The sequence below is a fragment of the Diorhabda carinulata genome, chromosome Y, assembly GCF_026250575.1.
Source record: "Diorhabda carinulata isolate Delta chromosome Y, icDioCari1.1, whole genome shotgun sequence".
In the NCBI taxonomy this organism is placed as follows: domain Eukaryota; kingdom Metazoa; phylum Arthropoda; class Insecta; order Coleoptera; family Chrysomelidae; genus Diorhabda; species Diorhabda carinulata.
Window position 1 is genome coordinate 12,336,052 of NC_079473.1, and position 16,254 is coordinate 12,352,305.

General features: G+C 32.5%; 1 long non-coding RNA gene across 1 annotated transcript; it reads right to left on the bottom strand.

Annotated features, from left to right (window-relative positions):
* Positions 1–4,957: 4,957 nt before the first annotated feature.
* LOC130903022 (uncharacterized) lies at positions 4,958–5,664 on the bottom strand. The gene is made up of 2 exons (XR_009060518.1): positions 5,617–5,664; positions 4,958–5,565 (listed from the first exon to the last, which is right to left on the bottom strand). It is a non-coding gene; the product is annotated as an uncharacterized LOC130903022 (long non-coding RNA).
* Positions 5,665–16,254: the final 10,590 nt, after the last annotated feature.

The following is a 16,254-nucleotide window of genomic DNA, read 5'->3' on the forward strand; positions in this document are numbered from 1 at the left end:
TCATTTTGTCTTGCTTGTTGAAATTTCCATATTTAAATTTTCTGCGCGTTTACTAAAGGCGTGTAACATTCTTTGTAGGTCGTCTTTTGATTCTGCAATGAGTGTAAAGATTTTTGAAGTATTTTTCCCATGTTTCGTTCGTGATTGTTTTCAGTTGCATAGTTTCATTTGTGCCCTTTTTCATACCCCTTAATAATTTCTAAATTCGTTTTTGCGCTCCGTATATATCCGCTTTCATTTCAACACTAAATCTCTGCCAGTATTCTTCTTTAATTTTCCGAACTCTGTTATTCACCCTATTTCTTATTTCTATGTATGTGTTTCGGTTCTCTGGTGTCGGATGGTTCTTATACTTTAGATATATTTGTTTTTTCTCCTTTGTAATGTTTTTGACTTCAGTGGTAAACCAGGGTTTATTGTTAGATTTACCATTCTGTGATACCGTGCGGGTTCCCAAGGCCTCTGTAGTACCCTTATATATGTTTTCTTTTAGTTTGAGCCATGCTATATTGGGGGTATCTTGCTGCATTATTGGATTAAGAGTTATATGCTGTTTACAACGGTTTGAGTTGCTTTGTGCTCTCATTGTTGAGTGATTCAACGTTGATTTTTCAGTTTTTACAGTTGGTGTTTTCTTTTTTTATTGAGTTGTCATCTTCAGTTTCCCTAGGACAAGCTTGTGGTCTGTCCCGATGTTTGCTGATGTGAAAACTCTTACATCTACGATTTGTTGGGGTAGAAACATTCGGTTAGTGATAATGTAATCGATTATGGATTTGTTGTTTCAGTTATCGTAGAAAGTATATTTGTGCTGTTCTTTGTGGGGGAAAAATATGTTATTAATTCGCAACTCGTTATGTGCACAAAATTCCGTTAACATTTCGCCGTTTCTGTTGATTACGTCTTCGTTATATTTTTGTTTTACCCCGTCTACAACTTCATTACCTACTCTAGCGTTGAGGTATTTTCATTATTTGGTATTTTATCTAGTTGTGATTTCATAAAAATCTACCGCCGCTTCTTCTAGTTTGCTTATATCAGGTGCGTATACTGATAGGATATGTAGCGGACGGTCGCACGACATTGTTACTTTCAGGATTCTATCGCTAACATATTCTACGTTTACCATATTTTCTTCTATGATAAATATGAGATTTGTTAAAATATGTTGCAGCTTCCGGAGAGATTATGATATTAGATCACTTACAAAAGGATGATCACTGATTATTTCCTCAGCATGTTCTTCCCTCTGTTCCCAGGTTCGGTGAATTGAAACAATTGAAATTGACTAAGAAACGGGTGGCTTCAGTACGAGAATCCTGTTCGCAGTGCCAGAAATGTCGTTTGAAATACTTGTCACTTTTTAAAAAATGATTTTATTTTTAAAAATACACTTATTACAAACTTTATAGTACTTAAATAGATTTTACTACAACACAACAAAGGTTATAATAAAGATCTTACTATAAAAAAGTCGTGAAAAAACATTTTCAAACGAAAGATGATAATTGACGTTTCGACTTTTCTTCGTTTTTATCAAAAGACAATATTGACATTAACAATTTGCGTATTTATATTAATCAAGAGACCACCTTCATCATGAATATTGGAATAAGAACAAAACTTTTATCTTTCTTCTAAAAATTATTGAAAAAACTAATTTTAAAACAGAAGAGATCTAAAATCAGGAACATTTAGATGCATCTATATACAGGGTGTCGACTGTTACTTTTTCATTTTAAATTGAACATCCTGTATATTGGTACAGTTTTAAAATTTACGTAAAATTTTAGTATACTTTTGTCTAAAAACTTTTTTGGAAAAATGCTTATGCATACTTTTTTCGTGAAAAATTTGACCGTTGCAGACCCTTATGAATTACTTTTTTACGAGGATGATACCCTTAAAGATATGAAAATGGTTTTTATTCGGTTGTTCAAAGTTTAACTTCATAATTATTAAATTTCTTTATTTTTTTCAATAGAACCACCCGGTTTTTTCTATTTTTAGGCATTCAGGGGTAAAAAATAAGGCAAATTCATGTACACTTTCCTATACCCAAACCTAACCGTTATACGGATATTAAATGTTTTCCGTAAATTTTTAGAGATGCAGCTGTGGTCTAAATTTTATTTTGTTTATTAGTTTACATTTTATATTTTTCATATTATCTTTGTAGGATTTATGGCCTGGGTTGAAAATTGTTCATGGTAGGCATAGTTGAAGTCAAGGTAGCGTCGAACGCGCAAATCAAGACATACAAAATATGCTGATGGGCTGGATGAAAGATAATAATTGCATTAAATGGAGTGTAATGGAATTAAGAGAAGTTCGTATGAGGCAATGTTTGGATGTCCATCATAAGTCGGACTGACCTCTATCAACATTGCTCCTGAAATTTATAAAACTCTAGAATATGAAGAAAGCTTAGCAAAAGGTTTGGGTGAAGATGAAAATGAAAGCAGATCGACAGACGTTGAATACTCTCAAGCTGACAACGTCGCTGATACAAACACTCATTGTATTGACTGCAACAAGGTATACTTCGAGGATAGTATTTGTAGCACTGCCATTGCATAATTTATGTTCGAAAAAATATAATGGTAAAAACGTATTGTGCACATTATGTTTTTGCAAATTGACTATTGATAGGGAGCGCGAAGATGCCTTTACAAACTTAGAAAAGCAAGCAAAGAAGATGAAATTTTATTCTGATTGTAAAAATAACGTAATGTCTGTAGGTATTACACTAAGAATACCAGTGCCAGATGATGATAGAGGTAAAGGTGATACTCGAAATTTATTGGCAATTGTTTTAGAGAAAACGTCTGATCACTTTTATGGGATAAGTACAAGAAATGGCAGAATTGAAAATTTATTTTCTCGTTCGCAATTCAATGTTTGTCAAGAAAAGTTAATTCGTGTTGACGAAGTTCCGGTCACAGAAACTTCTGTATATTCAGTAGCTACGGCTCAAAGTTCAGGAACGGGTCAGGGTATTCGGAAGTGTAATTCGTGGGCTGAGAACCAGAGGGTTCCAAGCGCCAAATTCAAAATTGTTCAGAAAATCGATATTAATGTTTGGCATTCTTAAAAATATGTCAAACAAAGTAATTATTCAATTTTGAAAGTTTTAATTCTTTATTCGGTTATTTGTTGAGTTGCTTGTACTTATACATTTTCATATACACTTGACTGTACTTAGAACCTTATGACAACTTAAATGTAGAGAACCAGAAGGTTCCAAGCGACTGTTTAATAATAATGAAGTTACTTTTAAAAGAAATATTTATGAAAATAAACACCTCAGTTAAGAGAAATGCTTTTATTTAAATATGCATAAATATAATTCAAACATTATTTAATTAAATTCGAACAACACAGCTTAAAAAATTTAGTGAAATAAAGAAAATGAAGTTTTTTTTTTAAACTCTGAAATGAGGGCTTTCATATATGTTTTGTCTTCAAGTGGCATCCACTTATAAGCAAACTCGATTGCATCGATTTTTTGGCTTGTAAAATTCTTCGTTTTAAAATTTTTTACTTGCTCGATTTTAAAAGAAGCATCCAGGTTTTGTTCTTCAGGTGTAATTTTGTTACCTTTTCTAGTTTTCGTTTCTTTCTTCACATTCGTTCTTATGAACTGTGAAGAATGGTTTTCTATTTTATAGTGAACCTCAAGTGGATTACCCTGCAAAAACTTTAATTGGCAGACTTTGTTTTATGGAACATTGCCATAATTTGAACAATCTGTACTTTTTTTGTAATCAAAAAAATGTTTGGGCCTCATATTAATGATGCAAAAAGGCTTCTTTCTATCGGTCTTTAGCAAAAGTTTTGTGACTGGAAGTGGGGACCATATATCTTGTACTCGCATAAATTTCTCGCTACGGGAATGAATGTTGTCAACAACCTGTATACAGGAATGCCCGGGTAAAGAATATTTCATTGTAATTTGTTTAATGTGTTGATGCTTCTGTAAGAAATTGGCTACAGCTAAGGAAATTATACTGTTCCTATTTTGAGGAACACAGCTGTCACTCCAGGTTATTATTTCCGTTATGTTGGGATTGTTTGAAACAATTTTTTAAAGAATTTGCATTAATGCGCTTGCCAAGTCATTGCCTGATCTTCCACATGTAGTTTCTGGCCAAACAGCGCAATAACATTGCTTGTCATAGGAATTATATGCAGTTAAGTTATATACATTCATTTTTTGCTTGTAAAAGAGGACTGAAACCTCTGATTTTGGTACATTTATAACATTTTGTAAATCAAAACAGACGACAGCACAGTTCAAATCTGTATTTTTACCATCCTGTTCTCGCTCTGTTCTCATTATATTTTTCTTTAAAATATGCTGCCTATTTGACAATTCCAGTTCTTCACTCATTCTATTTTCCCGCTGGGCAATTTTATACTCTTCACTTTTTGGTTTAAGAAAATCTAGATTATATTCATAGTTAAAAATGTGTCTGTACAACGAACACTTTGTGGAGGAATTTGTTTTTCTAAACAAGATTCAACATATAAGTCATACATTTTGTTAATGTTTAGTAAAGGATCAAGGTACTGTTTATTCGAATCGGCTCTACAGTAATGAGACTCGACGTGAGGAAAAGCCTCTATGCATTGCCTTATTTCATCTTTACTTTCCTTTGATATACGATCTTAGGTATATTTCCCTCGCTGGTCACTTTGAGGTGTACCTGCGTCGGATTTCTTCAAATGTACATTATATACTGGCTTTTGGCTTACACACAATGTGGTCAGAAAAAAACTTTTGCATACTCTTAATTTTTCGTTCTCTTTTTCAAAAAAGTATTCAAATGAAAAAGATCGGTAGTTTGTAACACTACTTCGTTTTCGGTTTATTAGTATTCTTTTTGTGTTGTTTAATAAAAAATACTGTTTTCATTTTGATCCATAGAGTAATAATATTTTTTTATTTCTTCCCTTTGCTCAGGTGAAAATTTTTTTCTACACTGAAATTGCAGCTTTCAGGGCAATATTTATTTTCGTCAATCTTTTTTGCAGGTTTTAATTCTCCTTTGGTGTTTATATAGCTTTCCCCCTTTTGATACTTTTCTATTCTTTAGTTACTTTTCCGAAGTCTAATATTTCTTTTTTGCTTACGAGTCCTGGTCTTCGCCTTCATTGGGGTTTTTTCTTCTTATGATTGAGATGTTTCAGAATCAGTATAATTGACAATACGTTTATCAGCACAATAAGTATTATTGTCGTCCTGATCAGTTCTACAAAAAAAAATGTAAAAAATATTCTAGTTCTGATTTCAATATTCCATACTTGACTATCGAGCCATGATCCTCTGGTATTGGAACATTCTTATTTATTGAGTTTGAGGCCTCCCCAATCTCCGGGAAAAGTCTGCCATAATTTACAAACATTAAACATAAGGAAGTTTTTTTTCTAAAATTTTATTTTTGTCAAAAACTATTGTACCTTCTTACTCCTGCTACACCCTTTGCTTTTAGGTGAGAAAGAGATTCTTCATGCTCTGAATATTCGCTCTCCAAGCTGCTTTTGCTTGACTGTAATAAGTTTCTAAAAACATTGAGGTTAAAAATCTGTAAATATACAGATTCATAAACAAACCGTTTTTCAACTTCATAGTCTGGCACATATTCTGATCCAGAGCTTGAAAAGTCTTCAAAAGACCCTTCTTCTGAAGTACGTGACATATTATACCGCGTAAAATAGGCACCAACAGGCACAAACTTTGAACTTGACACATAAACGATTACTTGGTTGTCGCTTGGAACCCTATGATTCTTAATAATGACGTTGACTGTCGTTTGGAACTATCTTGACAATTAAATATTAGCGCCATCTTTGAGAATGGGCTCAAAGTTTGTATAGCAAACGATGCAGGTTTTTATGGATCTTATTTTCTTACAAAAAAACGTATTTTATAATAAATGTCGCTTGGAACCCTCTGGTTCTCAACCCACGAATTGTCAAACTAAATGTTCGTCAAACATATGTGCTTGTTTTAAGAATGAAAGATTGTGGAATTCGCGGTGCCATCATAGTACTACCTGCTGTAATAAATAGTTGATCAAAAAGTTAGTGTGACATGTATTGTATTATACAACTTGTAAATAGTATATTATCTTGACGTAAAGTTTGTGGCTGTTTGCAAAGCTTCTTGAACACATGATTTCACGAGCTTCGTATCAAATTCCCATACACATCGATAAATAAACAAAGTAACAAACAAACTTGTTTCTAAAGATACATCTTTAATAAATATGTAATTGTGATGAAAAAATATAAGTCAATGAAATATTGCAAATTGTTTTAACTGCCACACCGAGTGGAAAATAATTCATCGATTTGAATATTTTTTCGACATTGTGATATTTTTCAATTGACAAATCACTTAATTACAACAAACACCTTTTCTCAGTTATTGTAATGTATGCCACATTAAATATTAAATTTCTTATTATGGTGTTGGAGCTATGATTTCACATGCCATTAATAATGTAGAAAAACCCATTAGTTTTGCATCTTTAACACTTTCTAGTAGTCAACAAAAATATTCTCAAGTAGAAAAAGAAGCTTTAGCCATTGTTTTTGGTGTGAAGAAGTTTTATCAGTATCTGTATGGTGGGAGATTCACGATAAAAACTTATGCCAAATGTTTAGTAACTTTATTTTGAAAATAAGAAAGGCATTCCACCACTTGCCACTAATAGATTGCAACGTTGGGCTCTAATACTTTCTAATTTTGTTTTTGATGTGGAGTGTGTGCAATCAAAAGATAATACGGCTGACTATTTTTTTCATTTACCCTTAGGGGAAGAATTAAAAGAGTTTGACATTGAGAGTTCTTACTTAAACTTTATTGCCTCAAATACTGATTTGCCGATTGTTTGGGAACAAATCAAGACGGAAACTCAACATGATAAAATGTTATCACAAATTTGTTCATTGTCAGAGCTTAACCGTAATTTAAACAATTTTCTTTTATCTTATCGAATTACACCACACTGTTCTACAGGAAAATCTCCAGCCAATTTAATGTTTCAAAGAAACATAAGAAGTGTTTATTATTTTTGGAATAACAATGTAAATATGGTAAATAATACAGCTATTGATGTAACAGACTTTAGTATTAGAAAACAAAATGTAAAAGTAGATCTTAATCAAATATCTAAAAGTCAGGACAATCAATGTAAATATTTCAAAGGTAGTAGAAATAAGTCTTCTTGGGTAAAGGGAATAATTCATAAGAAGGTAGGTTCAAAAACTTATTTTGTATTTAAACCTAGTCCAGATAAAACATGGAGGAGGCACATAAATCAAATAGTAGATTTTGAATTTTCAGTTGACGTACAATCTTCTGACCATAACATGTGTAATAAACCTACCAAAAATATCAGTCCAATAAATGAAAACAAAAATTGTCATGTACCTGATGAAGATAATAATTGTAAATCTGCTGAACCTGTTACATTTAATTTAATACCTGATGTCTGTACTCCAAGAAGAAGTAAAAGGAAACTTAAATCAATGAAATACTTTTAAGTAATTAATTTATTTTATTTTTAGTTTTTGTTTTTTTTAGGGAGGGAAAGGGTAATGTATCCCACATTAAATATTAAATTTGTTCCAATAAGCATAGGCAACCCTTATTACTTCTTCTTAATACGATATTTCGAATATTTAACGCAGGCGTTTAAGAGTTATTTTTTATTGCATGCAAGTACGGTTTCCTTATTGCAGTAGGAGCTCGCCTGCTCTCTTCTATTCGAATCGTTGAACTGTTAACATCGATTACACTGTTGTCAGATTGAACCCATTGTAATATTAATTTTCGAATTGTTAGTGAGTTTTCACTCGTGGTACTTTTTCTCAACTCTAATCAAGACATTACAGTTATAAATATCTAATTTTGAATTATACACTTATTACAATTAGAATCTTTGAAAAGCAGACAGCTTCACTTTTACTCCAGAATTGCCTTCCTTATAAACTAAGATCATTATTATGATCTCAAATAATTTTTTAAAGGCTATATCTCGGTGACTTCCAATCCAATTTTCATAGTAATCGAAATCTGAACCCTCCACATAAACTCCTACACTACATTCGGAATTTAACCCCATCACGATTTGTCCGATCAACCAGTGTCCTATTAACTGAGGCACCAATTGTTATTTAAAGTGTGCTTGAACAAAAAAGAAAACAAAAAAAGTTCCGTTTCAGAAGTAAGAGTCACACCTAACCATAAAATCAAACTGGACAAATGAAAATCTCATGAACCTACGGTCCATATCCAACCAATAAAATCCCAAATTTCTACGGGACTATTATTTTATCAAAATCTCTTTCAGTAATTTTTAGAAGAAAAGTAGAAACTGAATTTCCGGAAAAAATTCAGTTTTGTTCATAATTACCCAATAATTTTTGATTTTGCCCTTCTGATACTCGTTTTCATGACTTCATGACATTATTTTCATGACAACTGCATAAAATGTGAAGAATGTGATGTAAAAATCAAGAGCTCCTCTCTTGGTGCTGCAGCTAAAAGGGCTGCTCGTGCAGAGCTTACTGTTCACAAAAGGAGAGCCAAGAAATTTTACAATAAACTTCAAAAGGTCACAAAGTTGTGTGCGGAGCATGAAGACACCGTTGCAATTTCATTTGATTTCATGCAAGACCCCCCCCCCCAGCGATCCAGTTCAGGATATTTTTTACTCGAGGCAACTTTGGGTGAATTGTTTTGGAATAAAAAATCTAAAAACTGAGAAATCTGACATATTCCTGTACCATGAAGGCGTAGCCCATAAAGGAGCAAATGATATATGCAGCATGCTACTGAAATACATTGACACTAATATTCCATCAAGTGTAAAAAAACTGTACCTTTTTTCTGATGGTACCTGCGGACAGAATTTTCATTACTTTCCGGTTCGAGGGCTTCATATCTTCCAAACGATCGAGATTTTGGTGTTATGAAGAGGATGATACGTAAACATGATCGGATATACACACCTGATGAATATGAAGAATTGTGTGCTCAGTCTAGTAACAACTTTCACATCACCAAGCTACTCACCAGTGATTTTGATAGTTGGTGGAAGGAATATTACACAAAAAACCCAGTAGCCAGAGAATGCCGAGGGAGGAGTGTGCCAAAAGAAGCAAAATTCAAGTTTGCTCCCACCCGATATAAAGAGTTCCGCTATAACTCTGAAGAAAAGGGGGTAATCACAGCATACATTTTCATTGAAGGATTACAAAAGCACAGCTATCAGCTGCTGAGACCTGCTTTCCGTAAGGTCGATATTGATTTTCCTTCAAGTATTGCAGCCTACCCATCAGGGAAAGCTATTTACCTGGCCAACCAATGAACATGACAATGATACTATCATCTAGAATGATCTATTTTAAGAGCGTTTCAGTTTGTTATATTCCTGCCTTATGACTTTGCAATACTGTAACTTCATTTCTCATGTAATATGAAAAAATATACGTTTGTAAATTTTTTGTGAAATAAATTAAAATTAATATTATTAACTAAAATCGTAACAAAATTAATAACAAATACAAACTTTTAACGAATGATTATCTTTTACCAAGTTTCCTACTGTCTGTAAAAACAGTTGAGTGCATAGACAACATTAGTCAAAATCATAGTTTTAATTCTCCTGAGCCTAATTTATGTGGAAATTAGGTAATTTTTTTATAACAGCAACATAAAAGCATTTTATGACAAAAGAAAAAAAGTTCTCAAATGTTTTAAAATTTGTAGGAATTATTACGTTTTTCCTCCCTCCTGAAAAATTTGAAATTTGTGATTGACGTTGTTTCTGCACCCACCGATTCAATTCCCCGGATTTTCGGTCACATATAATGCCAATTTTTCAAATGATAACACAAAAAAATTTTCTTATGACGAGCCCGAAAGACAATGCAACATAAATGAAATATTTTCTGATTCTAATAACACACAATTACCATACATAAAAATTAACAATCCTCCAATGAAACTCCTAGTAGATACTGATAGTATGCAATCAATTTTAAATCCCAGTATCGCAGAAAAATTCTTCCCCAATACAATTTATCAAGAAACAACCACAATATCGACAGCAGTTTATTTAATTTTCATAACTATTTCGACGACCTCATCGGTTTGATGGAATAAAAAAACTCAGATTATGTGTTGATTTTAAAAATAATAATATTCAAATTCCGATTTCTTATGATTTTGATAAAGAAGATTTTAAAATATGTGTTGATTCTCAAGAGTCAACACTGCTGTCGAGAAAATCCCAGTCAGCTATTTAAATGGAGAAGTCATAATACCCAGTCAAAATATAGATAATCTTTATTTCCCAGAAACTATTACAATTGCAAAAAACGGTTTCGCGAAAACTGAGATAATAAACCGCAGCGATAAACTTGTTGAAATTATAATTAAAAACAGACTGAAAGTAATAACTCTTACTAATACTTGGAACAAAATTATAATTTTTATTATACGAGGATATTTTACAAAATAATTATTTAAAATATTATGATGAAAATATACAAAATTTCATTAGAACGGAACACCTGAACGAAGAAGAAAAAAAAGGCTATTCTTAAATTATGCAACGACTTTAAAGATATATTCCACAAAGCTAAGGACAAATTGACTTTTACGAATGAAATAAAACATGAAATTAAAACATTTGACGAAGTACCCGTACACACGAAATCATATCGTTACCCCTTTATACATAAGGAAGAGGTTCAACGACAGGTAACGAAGATGTTAGACGATGGAATGATTAGACAAAGTTCCTCCCCATGGAGCAGCCCCGTATGGATAGTCCCGAAGAAAACCGACTCTAGCAATAAACAACAATGGAGAATCGTCATAGATTACAGAAAAGTGAACAAGAAAACTTTGGAAGACCGTTATCCTGTACCACGAATAGAAGATGTATTAGACCGGCTAGGCAGATGTCAATATTTCTCAACTATAGACCTGGATTTAGGCTTTCATCAAATGCAGATGCATGAGAATTCCATATCGAAAACAGCATTCAGAGTAGAAAACGGGCACTACGAATATTTACGTATGCCATTTGGACTCCGGAACTCCCCTGACACTTTTCAGCGTGTCATGGACAACGTCCTGAAAGCTCTCCAAGGAAAAATCTGCATGGTTTACATGGCGATATAATTATCTTCAGTTCAAGCCTAGAAGAGCATATAGCTAATCTCAAGCTACTATTTCGAAGACTCAGAAAAACTAACCTAAAAATTCAATTGAATAAATCAGAATGTCTCCCAAAGAAAATAGATGCCATAAAACGATTTTCTCTATCAAAAACAGCTAAAGAAATCATTTCTCGGTTTATTAGGCTATTATAGAAAATTTATTAAGACTTTCGCGAAAATTACGAAACCTTTTACCAAATGTCTGAAAAAAGGAGAAAAAATTGTTCATTATCCCGAATTCATTGAAACGTTCGCACTTTGTAAAAATTTGTTAATGACCCTATCCTACAATTTCCCGACTTTGAAAAACTCTTAAATGTTTCAACTGACGCCTCTAATTATAGTACTATAGAGAAAGAACTTTTAGCAATTACTTGGACTGTAAAGCACTTCCGACCATACATTTATGGGCGCAAAGTGAAACTAATTACTGACCACAAACCCCTCAAATGGATCTTCAATCTAAAAGTAACCAATTCGAAGCTAATACGATGGAGACTTCTACTAGAGGAATACGATTTCGAAATACAATATAAGCCCGGTTCGCAAAACTCTAATGCCGATGCCCTGAGCCGAATAGAAATCAACGCAATGGATATCGAGAACGAATCTTTATTAGGAAACCCAGGAGACATGGACGAAATAATAGGAACATGCAGACGAAAATACCACGAACAGTCAAAACCTAACGGAACAAGAAATAATTGACGAATTGGAAAAACTCCTCAATTCAAATGCTAAACCTCCTATAGAAAATAACGATGACGAAACAGTACACTCAGCACCAGAGAATCTAATAGTAGGTATACTGTATAACGAAAATATAACTAATTCTTACAACAATCAATTAATAATCAAGCAAAATGAACATAAAGTTTTTAACATAACCAAACAGACTTCATTTGACACAAAAACGCGTATTTCAATTAATTTGACAAATAAATTCGAAAAAGAAATCATACATGTATTCAAAAACTTTATAGATCCGAAAAAACTTTATTGTTTACATATCCCATATTCCTCAGCCGATTTAATCCCAAAATTAATAACTACTCTCCAGAAAACTTTTAAAGATCACGCATTCAATTTAGTAGTTTCACGAAAATTTGTTAGAGATGTAGAAACCGCCGATGAACACAAAGAAATTTCACAGTATCATCACGAAACTAAAACATTCCATAGAGGAATCAACGAAACTCTAGAAGCTTTAAAATCAAAATACTATTGGCCTCCATTTATCAAATATTCACTCACACTCACTCACATTGATGTATTTCAGATGATGAAAACAAAATTCTATCAAGCATCAATTAGAACTTCAGACATCGTTAAAATTCAACTTCATCGACCACTATAACAGAACTGTTCTAAGCCTAAACAAAAATCAACTTCCAATATAAATCAAACCAAAAAAACTCTCTACAGAATTAACTAATTTTACCGAAGATATATATATGATGTAAGATTTTCCAACGCTTTAGATCAAATAATATTGAAATGCCAAAATCTTATCAACTTTTTAGACAATTTAGAAAACGTTATTATGTTTGCTCACTCAGGAGTTCTACATACTTCAATAATACCAATTAGCGAACTACTAAAATTAGTACATCATTTAAGTAAAATCTACGGAGAAAACAAAATCATTTGATTCAAGAATCCATTTTATTATTATGAATTGGCTGGTATACAAACTGTAATCAAAGAAACTAATATAATCTTTGCAATACACTCACCTATCTTAAAAGACGATAATTACCAAAACTTTCATCTTATCAGCCTCTCCTATCATAATTCCATAATTATTCCCGAAAAACCCTTTTTAATACTCGGTTCAAGCAGCCACCAGTATGAAGACATTCTGTGTCCGAAGCTGAGTAGCCTCTACTTGTGCCAAAATCATGAAGACATCAGTGCAGACTCCTGTATCATTCCATTATTGAAAGCCGAAAAACCCACCTGTCAAGCAAGCCCATCCACTGATTGAAAGAATTGACGAAAAGTTTATACTAGCATTACCATCCACCGTCCCAGTCAAAATCGAATCAAACTGCGAAAAGAGACGCATACTATTGATTAAACAAAATACCCTAATCAAAATTCTTACAGGTTGTCAAAACAATACGGAGAATTCCACGTTTAGTAATACTCAAGAAACAACCGCTGTAAACCCTCTGATACTTCCAAAATTTGATTGGGAATTCCCTGGAACAGAAAAGTACACAAAACAACCCATTAAACTAGAAACAATCGACCTTCAATCAATTAAGGATTCGGAGCTCCAAGCTGAAATAACGAAACCAATACAAAATCAAACAGTACACCCCGCAATATGGAATATTTCCAGACTTCTACTATTCATAATAACAGCCATAGTAATCTGGATATTTTGGAGACATTTCAAACTAAAGAAGATGAAAAAAGCCAACCAACAACCCATTTAATGATAAAAGAACTTTATATTATCATGATTATTCATCTCACTCTCATTCTTTTTGTAACTCTGAAACTGTAAACTTGTATTAAATAAAGTTTGTTTTTAAAAAGATATTTCTCGTACAAAAATCTTAACTCACGTATTGTAAGGAGAAATGTTTTTTAATTGATTATAGTATCTGTTTATCCTTTTTCAATGCAGTTTTTGCTTTTTGAACAGCTAAGCATCTTAATTAAGGATCTGATAGTTGGATACATCTATCAGCCAAACTTATTATCACTGATCTTCTTTGTGACATAAAATGACACGAATTAAAGTTCAAATATCTTGAGGACCAAGTTGGTTTCGTATACCATTCTGTTTTTATTAGACTGAGCATTAGAGGTAAGTGAGTAAGCATTTTGTGAGTACCGAATTTCGGATTTAAGTGAAGAAAAGGTCAAAGAATAATGTGGATCTTGCAGGTCAATTTTTTGGTTCATTTTTTTTCGCCCCTCTTCTCTATTTTAGTAAAGTAAAAAAGAATGAATTGAGTACATGATACTTCCGTAATAATTTCTTTCTGATGCTAAAAGGAGGATGGATTCTCAAATAACAAAAAGAAACAAAAGTGAAAGTAATGAATAAAAGTTATATATGAAAAATCAGGGAATTCAAGCATAAATGTACTTGAAGTAGGTAAAAAATTACTCATTTTTATTTTGACATTTGTTATTGATGTATTTACATAATCAAATACAAAACAATTCTGTTTTTTTGCAATCACAAGAGATTGTGCAACAATTTGCAGTACATTCACGTGGTGAAATTAATGACTGATAAAGACGGCTTCGTCATTTGCCGTTGACGTACGTCACCGTTGAGCTTTTCATAATCAAATAAATAATAACTAATGGGTGGTAGTTGTGAAATTGAAATCTATATTATGAGCAGCAGATAATTTTCTGTTTGTAAATAAATATATGCAAACTACTTCTAACTGTTTGAATTACTCATTATTTAGGTCAAGCTTTCCTAAAGGCATGAGAGTTGTTTGTAGAACATTGTTAGACGCAGCTTTCAACCATTGCACTTTACTACCAAATCTACTGGTAGCGTCGCAACCACTTACAGCATGTAATGCTGGAAAAATATTGCATAATTTTTCTCCCAAGGATTCAGCAGCCACATCACATCCTAAAAAACATTTTATTTGTGAGAACCGTCAAACCATAGACCGATACAATATTTGCTAAGCTAACATTCTTGAATGCGCTTTTAAATGGTTTGATTGTACCTCACAAATTAAAGATCCTTACAACTGGAAACATTTAGTTGGATCGTCGAATCCACCACAAATATACATCCCGTAGTTTTCTTTCACTTTGTAACACTTAATGATACTGTTAACTTCATTTCATCAGTATTAATTCTCTAATGCATAGCCTACACTATCCACTCTTCTAAACTTTTTACAAGAGACCAAAAAAGTGATTTTGGGAAATCCAATCTTTGTAATTAACGACATTTTAAGAAACAGCACATAACTTTCTTCACTTCAAATGAAATTAAATTATAACAAATACTTCGAGATTTATTTACCAGTAAAATATGCATAGTAGCGGGTTTGCATTTAAGCTCTGGATAGAGGCGGAACTGTACTTCATTTATTAGGATAGAAGCATTTTTGTCCACTACTGTCAACATAGTTGGATTTATCCAAGACATGTGCAATACAAGTACCGCAAGTTTACAATTTGGGGCGAACTATTCGTTTCATTATAATTAGTGTCAAACAACATGAAATCAAAAATTGAACAATTGTTTTTATTTTCAACCTTTACAAAAGTAAAATAATGGAATGTCCCAAAAAAATTATTTTGTCACTCACTTTTATAATGTAGATTAATGAAATATCATTTAGTGAAAAACTAAATGGATAGTCCTACTTCTTCTAGGTACTCGCGTGCAACATTTTATTCAAATCCATTATTATTACTATTGTTCTACAATACATTTTTGTTAGAGATAAATGTTTTCACAGTAATTTGTTGACATCCTCCAGTTTAAGTCTACCTCTTTTGTTTTTCAATATGGCCAAATACTCTGTCGGCTGGCATAAAAGAATGACCAGGTACTGGAAAAATTGATTCAACACTTTTTACATTTTGTGGTGCATGCATTGTAAGCCAGTGAGCACACATTGTAATTAGAATAGAATTTTTATCTTGAAAGCCGTCAGCATCTGCCATAAGTCTTACTTTTTAAATATTTGTTAAGTCAACTTGTGTCGTTAGCTGATAAAATATTGCTATGATGAGAGTATTCACCATCCAAGCATACTACATTTTTTTTGATATTTTATTAATAATAGAATTGCAAAATTATGCATGAATGATTGACGATTGTAATAGGCTATCTGGTCAGGAACCTGTGGAACGACTTGATTCTTCTGACAAACATTTGTGTATTCGCAAATCTGTCATTAGGCTCACTTTTGTCGCCTCATCATTTTGAGTTACTGATCTTTTTATTTTTCCTGATTTTAGTACATTTACTGCATACATCCAGTCTTTGTGTATTGAAACCAATAT